Below are 8,824 nucleotides of genomic sequence, written 5' to 3' on the forward strand. Positions count from 1 at the left end.
CTGGAGCCATCCAGACTCTGAATGTTTAAATTGAAAGTGCGCCCAGCATCACCCCCTTCCCTTCGACATTAAGACTTAAGACATTTCTAGTCCTTGTTGAAACCTAGGACAAATGCCTCCTCTAGGAGCCTCTTGGGTGGGGTGGGAGGTTTTCAACTGTCAGCAATCTTTTAGTTTAAAAAAAAAAAAAAAAGAAAAAAAGAGCAAACTTTCCAGTCCTGTTCTACCTGGAACACATTTTCTCCTCTGGGGCCCCTCCCCAGGCCTCTGCAGTTCTCTGTCAACACAGCGAAAGCCACCCCCTCCCTAGCCGCAGGCAGTTGAATGGAGCAGTTCTTTGCTCCACCGAAGGAAATATTTCCATGGAGTTGGGCCAAGAAAACCCCTTGCTCGAATCTGGGGCTGGCCCACACCCAAAGCCAGGGGGCCCCGGGTGGGGGTGGGGTGGGGCAATGTGGCTATCTTCTCCTAGTGTCAAGATGTGACTTCTAAAATCCCAACCCATGGCAGTGGTCTGCTTCACCAAGACCCCATTCTTGGCCTGCTTTGTCTTCTCGTAAATGGATTTCTCTAGGTCGCTCCAGTAGGAATGAAATCATTGAGGTGCACTTTTTGTGCTTTTACCAGCTTGGAATTGGTTCACCTCTGTGACAGGTTCAGGAGAGTCCTTCCAAAAATTGGGCACAGCTAGGTGACTGCCACTGGCACCCACCTCTGTGGCCACCCCACAGCTACCACCCATGCATGAATGCCTCTGTCCAGGAACTGGGCCTTATGCTGTGCAGGACATGAATCCTGGGTCTCTTGATTTTTATTTACTTAATCAAAAAAGATTTTTTAATTGAGGTCAATAAAGAAGAGGCTAAAATGGTCACTTTTCTTGTACTGTTACATTAAAATGACTTTTTAAAAACAGTTATGTCGCCCAGGCTGGCCTTGAACTCCTAGGCTCAAATGATCCTTCCCACTTCAGCCTCCTGAGTAGCTAGGACTATAGGCACATGCCACTATGCCTGGCTTTGAACTGCAGCATTAAAACACACACATACTCTCTCTCTCTCTCTCTCTCTCTCTCTCTCTCTCTCTCTCTCTCTCTCTCTCTCTCTCTCTCTCTCTCTCTCTCTCTCTCTCTCCCCGAGGAATACATGCCAGTAAAGGAATTCGTAAAAGCAGAAAGGAAGAAGAAAAATCACTCAGAATCTATTCATCCAGCACAACTAATGGTACCATCTGGGGGCATTGCCTTCCAGCTCTTTTTCATTGGCACTAGTTATAAAAAGTAGTCCCAAAGAGCAATGTCCCCTGCTTGTCCACATACCACGCTCCTCCAGAGGCTGATGAGGAAAAGGGCAACTCTGTTGTTGAACATTTACTCTTGGGTTACTGTTGGTCAATGGGGAACGGCTGGAAGTCTAGCTAGCTCAAACACACAGATGTGCTGCCTTGAAACCCAGCAGTCTACCTGGAATTAAACTTCATCCTTGGCCTTCTGTGAGAGGCGTTGAACTTTATTTATCTTTTAGTATCTACGATTTGGCAAACTGTTCTATGCAAGGTTGGGGCTGAGCCCAGAACTCTGGTTTTAAGGGGAGCAGAGTGTTCTCGGCACTGGGAGCTGGGGTCGGTGTGTTTTCTAGAAGAGCCGCTGTCAATTTCAAGGTCCCAGAAGATAGGCCTGGTGTGTTTGATCATTTCCTCCAAATCCTTGACTACTTGATGTCAAGCCTCACCTCTTATGAGAGGCAGAAGTTGTACTTGACAATGACAGGCTTCCCCTTGTCTCACAGGAAGGAAAAACTCAGCCCTATGGAAGACTGCCCAAGTGCTCAACTGCTTCTCTGACTTGAGCTGAGGTCTATGGCAGAGTGGGAGGGGGTTCAGCAATGTTCAGGGGTTTGAATGACCAGTGGCTGGCACTAGAACTGGGAATTGGGACTGCAGTGGCAGCTTACATACGAGGAAGCCGAAGCAGCCTCCCTATCCCTGCGGCCCCCTGGGGGGAGTGCGGAAGAGGGGCTCAAGAGATCTCTGGTGCATGCTAAATTTCAGGGGTACGCAGAAAACTGGGACATTGGCTTAGAGGGGGAGGCACTTGGGGTTTGCTGTTTGTAAACGTTCGGAGTATGCTTTTTGAGAAGAGAGTGCATTTAACCATGCCTGGGAGATGGGTATAGGAGGACCTTGTCTTCATTTCCTGGCCGGCTCTTAGGAGGTTTGTCCCCTTGCCCATAAGTATGTACATGTGGATAGGAGGCTGCTCACACGGCTTTTGAGGGTTCTCAAGTATGAATTAAAAAAAGAAGAAAAATGTGTGCTTTGAATTAGATCTATGTGGAAAAAAAAAAAAAAAAAAAAGGCAGCAAGCTAAGCCATGCGTCTGGGACACTGGCTCGCCTCCAGGATTTCAGGAGAGTTGGGTTTCAGCATGCACAGAGAGAAAGTGCTCCATTTCTCAAACCTGGATTTCCTTGTCTGTTTTCCCCTATAGATACAAATCTGAGCCCTTGAATGGCCTTTCTGAGCGAGGAAAGCATGTATAGCATTGCTCAGATTGAGAAATAGTTCAGATCCAAATATTACCATAGGTTTGGCTCCTTCAAGAATTCTTCCATTGCTTTGGACCAATAAATATTTAAAAAGTTAGGTTCTGAGCTCCAGAAAAGCCAACAAAAACATTTAAACATATGGATGTTTTTTTAAAATTGTGGTGAAACCACGTTCAGTGGAGATTAGTTTGCAGCAGTCTTTTCTTTCTTTGTCTCCCATTCCCACCCCCCACCCCCCCCCATCATTTTCTTTCTTTTAGGAAGCCAGAAGGGTAAACATGTTGCCATGGAGTTCTGTTTAAAATAAAATACAATGGAAAGAAAAGCAGCATGATGAAGTAACCACATGGACTGCAGGATACACCTGATACTAATTACTGTCATGCAGAATGTTCTGGAAGACATTTGACTCGCCTGATGTATACATTCAAATCAAGCAAAGTAGGACTGGAAGACTCCTTGGGGACCATCTTGTCCAAGTCTTTCCTTTTTCCAGATGAGGAAGTAGGGGCCCAGAGAGAGGGAGGGCCTGGACCTCGGCCTTCCAACGTGGAAGGAGAAGAGCCGGGATTCAAACCCGTGGTGCTTTGTAGGAAACCCATAATTTCCACGGTCTTTTTCCTTCAGCTGTCAGTAAGGCCCTGAAATAGAAGAGTGGGGTTTACTGTGAACCTCGAAGGAGCAGGCTCAAGAGCCAGAGGGCCCAGAATAGGGCAGGGCTGGCTTCTCACTGGGAGGCTCAACTTCCCGCAGGGGCGCCAGGCCTCGAGGGGAGAGACTGGACATTGGGCGTCTGGAAGTTTCTCCTTCTAGGGGCTCCAGGAGCAACCCAACAGAGGCCTGGGGCTCCCACCAGAACGTCAACTCATGTCCTTTTGGGGCTGCAGGGCTGACGCAGGCTGGCACTGTGTCTACGACAGCCCTCCGGGCCCCCGGGTGCGTGGCTGCGGATGCTCTCTGGCGGCCACCACAGTTCCCACGCGCAGAGGGTGAAAGCGAGCCCCTTGTCAATACGCGCCCCTCGCCTCTGCCCCCGAGAGGCTAGCAACCGGGCCTGCCGGCGTTTGATTGGCCGTGGGGGCTTGACGACAGGGGCTCCTGGTTGCTGATTGGCCCCGGCCAGCTCTGGCTGTTTCCTAGCTATTAATACTGTGGCTAATAAACGTTCTCCTGTTGACGCGGGTGCTCGGAGCCATGATTTTTTGAAGCGTTCTTGACGTCTGTGGCTGATGCGGGCGTTTCTGCTGTGCAAGGCCTGCTTCCGGGGCTCTAGTCCCTGGGGTTCCTGGCAAGCTCCACAGGCTGAAAAGGGGGTGTTTTCTTTCTCCCTCTTGTTACCTGACATATTAAAGCAGCGCCCCACGAGGACCCCAACGTCCCACGTCTCTAACTCCCCAACAGTGCGCCTGTTTGTGCAAAGATGAGCCCCCTGCTCGCCCTCCCAAGGCTCAGCGTCTCTAGTGACCTGACGGTCAATGTTCACTTCCCTAGTCATTAACTGTGGACGTAGAAATAGCCTTTCTCCCTTCTGTTCAGCCCCGGAAGCTCCCGTCTGATTTACAGTCACCTCATGGGATCGTTGGGCATGGGGGGCTCCCTCTGACGCCACCTGAGCCTCCCAAAGAAGTGCGGGGGAGCGGTTCTGACTTGATGCCCTCGGTGGGGCCTCTCTGCTGTCCTCTTTGGGACCCCTTGCTCATCCTCACCCGCTTTCTGTCACCGGGCACTCCATCCTTGTCCTCCCGGCTGCCACCCACCTGTCACCCTAAGATAGATCCTCGGTCCTTTTCAACAGCATTTTGACCTTTGTGAGAGGACATTTGACTGACGGCCCTGCACGCTCTGTCACTCAGAGCCGGGCAGAGCTGCCGAGGGCTCCCACCTGTTAGGGATTAACTCTCATGTGCCAGCCCCGGAGCCGAGGCCGCGGCGGGGCTCGGCGCAACATGTGTCGCTGCCTGTTTTTCGGGGCGGTGGTGGCGGTGGGGCTCTTCCAAAGGGCATGTGTGTGGGGATCACCCCAACTTTGAGGAGTAGCCCAGGCATCTCCACATGGGACACAGTCCGCCCTCTAAAAGTACTTTCCTTAGAGGGCACGACTCCTGTCTGGATTCTTATTACAACCCTGGTGTGTGTGTAGGGGGGTACCCCTCGTTAAGGTGGAGGAAACGGACCCCGTGGAAGAGGAAGGGGCATAGCGGGTTCCGTGAACATGAGTTGTAAGCGGCAGAGCCCGGGACTCACGGCCAGGTTTTTCTGACTCGGAGACGCGGAGCTCTGTCTCCGGTGTCAAAGAGAACCAGTCAGAAACGCACGGGTGGGCTGAGAGGGGGTGACAGCCTCTGGCTTACATCTGGAAACCAGTTATGTCGCCCGGGCGTTTTATTTTCCTGAACAATAAGAGAAAGCATAATTTTCTTTCGCTAAGCCCGCATCCTCCGATGGATGTTCCGAAACCGCCAGGTGTGGAATCTGCGTCCTGACAGCCCCACCTTGGCCCTCGGCCGCCTGAGGACGGCCAGCCCTCGGGACCATTCCCCCCACACATTGTGCCCGAATTCACCCTGCCTGGCGAGTCGAGCTCACGCAGGGAAAAAGCACCCGTGACCACAGGGTGTTGGTCATGGCGGCCAGGGGCACTGCGGCAGAATTTTTTCCTCCCTTCTTTGCTGCAATCTGGGTGCGGCTAGAGCAATTTGTCATAGAATCTGGGGGGCTCATTTTTCCGGCCAATCACTTTTAGAGAAATGAGCGCATTGCAGCAGAATGCGCTGACGTCAGAGACCACCCCTTCTGCGCCTCCATATAAACCCCACCCAGCCAGCCCCTAGCGCAGACGGCGGAGAGCAGAGAGGGAGCGCGCCTTGGCTTGCTGGCCTTGGCTGCGGCTCCTCGGGAGAGCTGGGGCGCCCACGAGAGGATCCCTCACCTGGTGAGTGGTTGGCCATCCTTGCCGCAAAGGATGTGCCAAAGGAAGACGGCATCCCCTTCTGGGATGGGCTCTGTCCTCCTGGACACGCCGAGAGCCTGATCCCAGGTCCTACTGCTGGAGGCGGCCACTCCGCCTGGTCCCCGAGTGTCCGCAACAAAATTTTCAGAAGGAAAATCTTGAGGCACATTTCCCTGGGGGAAGTCAGGGCTCCTCTCTGGGGGGTCTAGTCCTTGAGGGTGGGCTGGGTGGCAGGGACTTCAGAGGAGCGGGAGGAATCAGACGGAACCCCTCTTGGATTCGGGTGTGTGGCAGTCACTGGGGGGCGAACCCCGGATTTCCTGTATTGGAAGCCGCCTCTAGAATCGCGTTAATAGTGGGAGATATGGCGGCGATGCCTTCTGCATGCCCCATGAATTGGGGGGGGAAGCACCCGAATAGAAGGGTCTCCCGGGCATATTTGCCTTGCCAGCTGTTGGCCAGGTTTTTGGTGGATCGTGGGCGGGAGGAGTGGAGGTTCCTCTTCACGAGGTTTTCCGAATCCAAATACACAGGTTTAGTGCAGTGTGGACCCCAGGCAAAATGTAGAGTAAAATTTCCACCCGATATCATCTGGTTCTGTCCTGATCAGCCACTTTCACAGTGGAGAGAGATGGCGCCCAAGTGCAAACCTGCCAGTAGCCCCCTAGGATCAGTCCCTGCGGAAGGGGGTCGTGGGATTGGGGACAGAGGCAGAATAGATGCAGGGGGTGGGTTGGGGCAGAGAGACGGCCGTATCCTTGGGTCTGGGAAGAGGGAAGAGAGAAATGCAGAAAAGAGGTGTGTTGCTGGGGTCTGGATGCTGGGAGCTGGGGATGGGGGGCCGCGGGGGTCTTCAGAGCGTTGCATGGTGGTCACTCGAAAATCCTGACATGTTGCAGGCTTGGACTTTTGGTCAAGTTGCCTTTTGCCATTTCCTTTGTCCGAGTCAAGCCCCCCCAGGCCGCCCCCTCCCACCCTGGGCCGGCGGGCCTGGTGGGGGCGCAGGCGGGTGGCTACGTGGCAGGTTTCTGGAAGGTTTCCTGGCTGGCCGCGAGAGGGCGCTGGCGGCACTGCGGAATTTTGGGGGGCGGGGTGGGGAGGGGAGGTGGCCTTTGTTCTCCTGATGGAGGGGGTCGGGCGCGGGATCCACTGGAGGATCCTGGATTCATTTACCCAAGAGGGAACAGTTTCGAGACCCCCGGATTCACTGCGGAGCGGCCGCAGAGGCTGAGGTCGGCCTTGGCGCCGTGGCTTCTGGTGTCGTGGAGGCGCACAGAGGCACGTTAGTTGATTTCCAGTGGTTTTTTATTTCGGGGGTCTTAGGAAAGTGTGGCTTATTTGAGCAGGATGGAGAGAGAGGCAGTGACAAGGTCAGTGAGGCGCCATCAGCGGGGTCTGGAAATTGTTGCTGTGGCGAAGGAGGGAGGCACGACTTTTAGGGGCGCGATGTCGACGCCTGGGGGCGAAGGCGGGGAGCGGCAGGGTGGCCCCCTTTGCGTTACTTTCCAGCGATGTCACAGGTTCTGTCTCTCGTTCCGAGACCACCCACATGCGTGACAGCGGTGTCTGGAGGACTGGGTCTTTCTGACTTTAGTGAACGTGTGTTTAATTAATTGGATTGCCGAAGGTGGGAGTTGGGATTTCTGCGTTTCCCTGTAGCAGGCGGAGCGGCGCTCCAGAGGGGCCTGGCGCGGGTCTGCCGCGTAGCCCACGTTCCTCCGGGGCTGGGGCCGGGTGACTGGGGGCTCAGGAGGCTCCTGGTGCGGGCAGGAGGCGCTGCGCCGCGGCCACAGGTGGGCTCTGGCTGGTGGTGACTGGAGAGGTGTCGAGGGGGCGTAGCGACCTGGCGCGGTGGCCTGGGGTGGTCTGTGGAGCCTTTCCTAGCCTGAGACCTGCTGGGCACCCCCTGTCCATCCAGGCCCGCCGGCGCGGGCGGGGGCGCCGCAGGTGGCTGCGCTCCTGGGTTACGGGTGCGGGCCGCGCGCCCCCTAGCGGTGTGTGCCTGCCACGCTAACTTGGGTTTTGAGTTGCGCACGCGCACACAGCTAACACTTGTGACTTGTCAATCAAATCATCCTTACCCCCTCCCACTCCTCTCCTCCACCTCCCATTTCTCCTCTACCTCCACCCTTTCTCATTTCCTCATCCCTCCTCCCCCTCCTATTTTTCTTCTCCCTCCTCCCTCTTTCATCGTTCCTCTTCCCTCCTCCCCCTTCCCCCCTCATTTTCCTTATCTCTCTTTTCCCCTCCCCTTCCCTCCTCCCCTTCCCTGACCCCCCTGCTTCCTCCCTCCATACCCCTCCCTCTTCCCTCCCAGCCCCTCCATAAGCCTTCCTCACTCCTCCCCTTTGCCACTCCTCCCTGCCTTTCCCTCCGCCTGCCCCCTTTGGCTCTCTGCTGTTCCGGTGCTGGCCATTAGAGGTCACGAAGATGGTTTCTAACCTGCCGCCCTCCCATGCCATAGGGTCTCTCCTCAGGGATGACATCATACGTCCACCTCCTTATCTTCAAGGACCACCTCCTCTTCATGCCGAGCTGCTACCAAGGGGCCTGCTGCCCATCTACGCCTTACGGTACCTCAACCCTCCTGCTATCGTTTCATATTCAACATGCCAGGTAGAATCTCCCAACCCCACCACTGTCCTTGCACCACCCCCAGACCCACTAGCAATTAAAAGACAATTTTAAATTTTTAACTAATCAGCTTTAATTGTAATTAATTAACTTAAACTGTAATTATGATCTAGGCTTGGGCTTTTAAGCAGGTTCTCTAACCTTTGATCAATTGCAGAGGGCACTAGGAGCACGGATTCCTGGATCCCACCAGCATACAAAGCAGCCACTGACTGACGCCCAGGACCAGGATGGCAAAGGATGAAGAGGACCGGAACTGACCAGCCAGCTGTCCCTCTTGCCTAAAGACTTAAACCAATGCCCTAGTGAGGGGGCATTGGGCATTAAGCCTTGACCTTTGCTATGCTCGTGCTGTGACTCTATGAGTACTTTCCTATAAGTCTTTGTGTTCACCTGCTAGCAAACTGGAGTGTTTCCCTCCCCAAGGGGGTGTCAGTCTTTGTTGACTGACTCTGTCATCACCCTTACAATGTCTTGAATGGAAGGATCCCTTTGGGAACTTCTCAGGAGGGGGACCTGGGCCAAGGGCTTGACCAGCATCCTGCTGGCAACTCCAAGGCCCTGGGTGGGCTTCTGGAATGAGCATGCTACTGAATCACCAAAGGCATGTCCCACCTCTCTGGAGATCTTTCTGTCCTTTTCTGGGGAATGGGGTCGATGGGAGCAACCTCCTAGGGTTGTTGTGAGAATTAAA

The 8,824-nt window shown here is 54.3% G+C and overlaps 1 long non-coding RNA gene across 1 annotated transcript; it reads left to right on the forward strand.

Annotated features, from left to right (window-relative positions):
- Positions 1 to 5,352: 5,352 nt before the first annotated feature.
- LOC140710141 (uncharacterized) lies at positions 5,353 to 8,355 on the forward strand. The gene is made up of 3 exons (XR_012091052.1): positions 5,353 to 5,478; positions 7,961 to 8,069; positions 8,288 to 8,355. It is a non-coding gene; the product is annotated as an uncharacterized lncRNA (long non-coding RNA).
- The last annotated feature ends 469 nt before the right edge of the window (positions 8,356 to 8,824 follow it).

The sequence above is a fragment of the Chlorocebus sabaeus genome, chromosome 24 (genome assembly GCF_047675955.1).
Source record: "Chlorocebus sabaeus isolate Y175 chromosome 24, mChlSab1.0.hap1, whole genome shotgun sequence".
NCBI classification, from domain to species: Eukaryota; Metazoa; Chordata; class Mammalia; order Primates; family Cercopithecidae; genus Chlorocebus; species Chlorocebus sabaeus.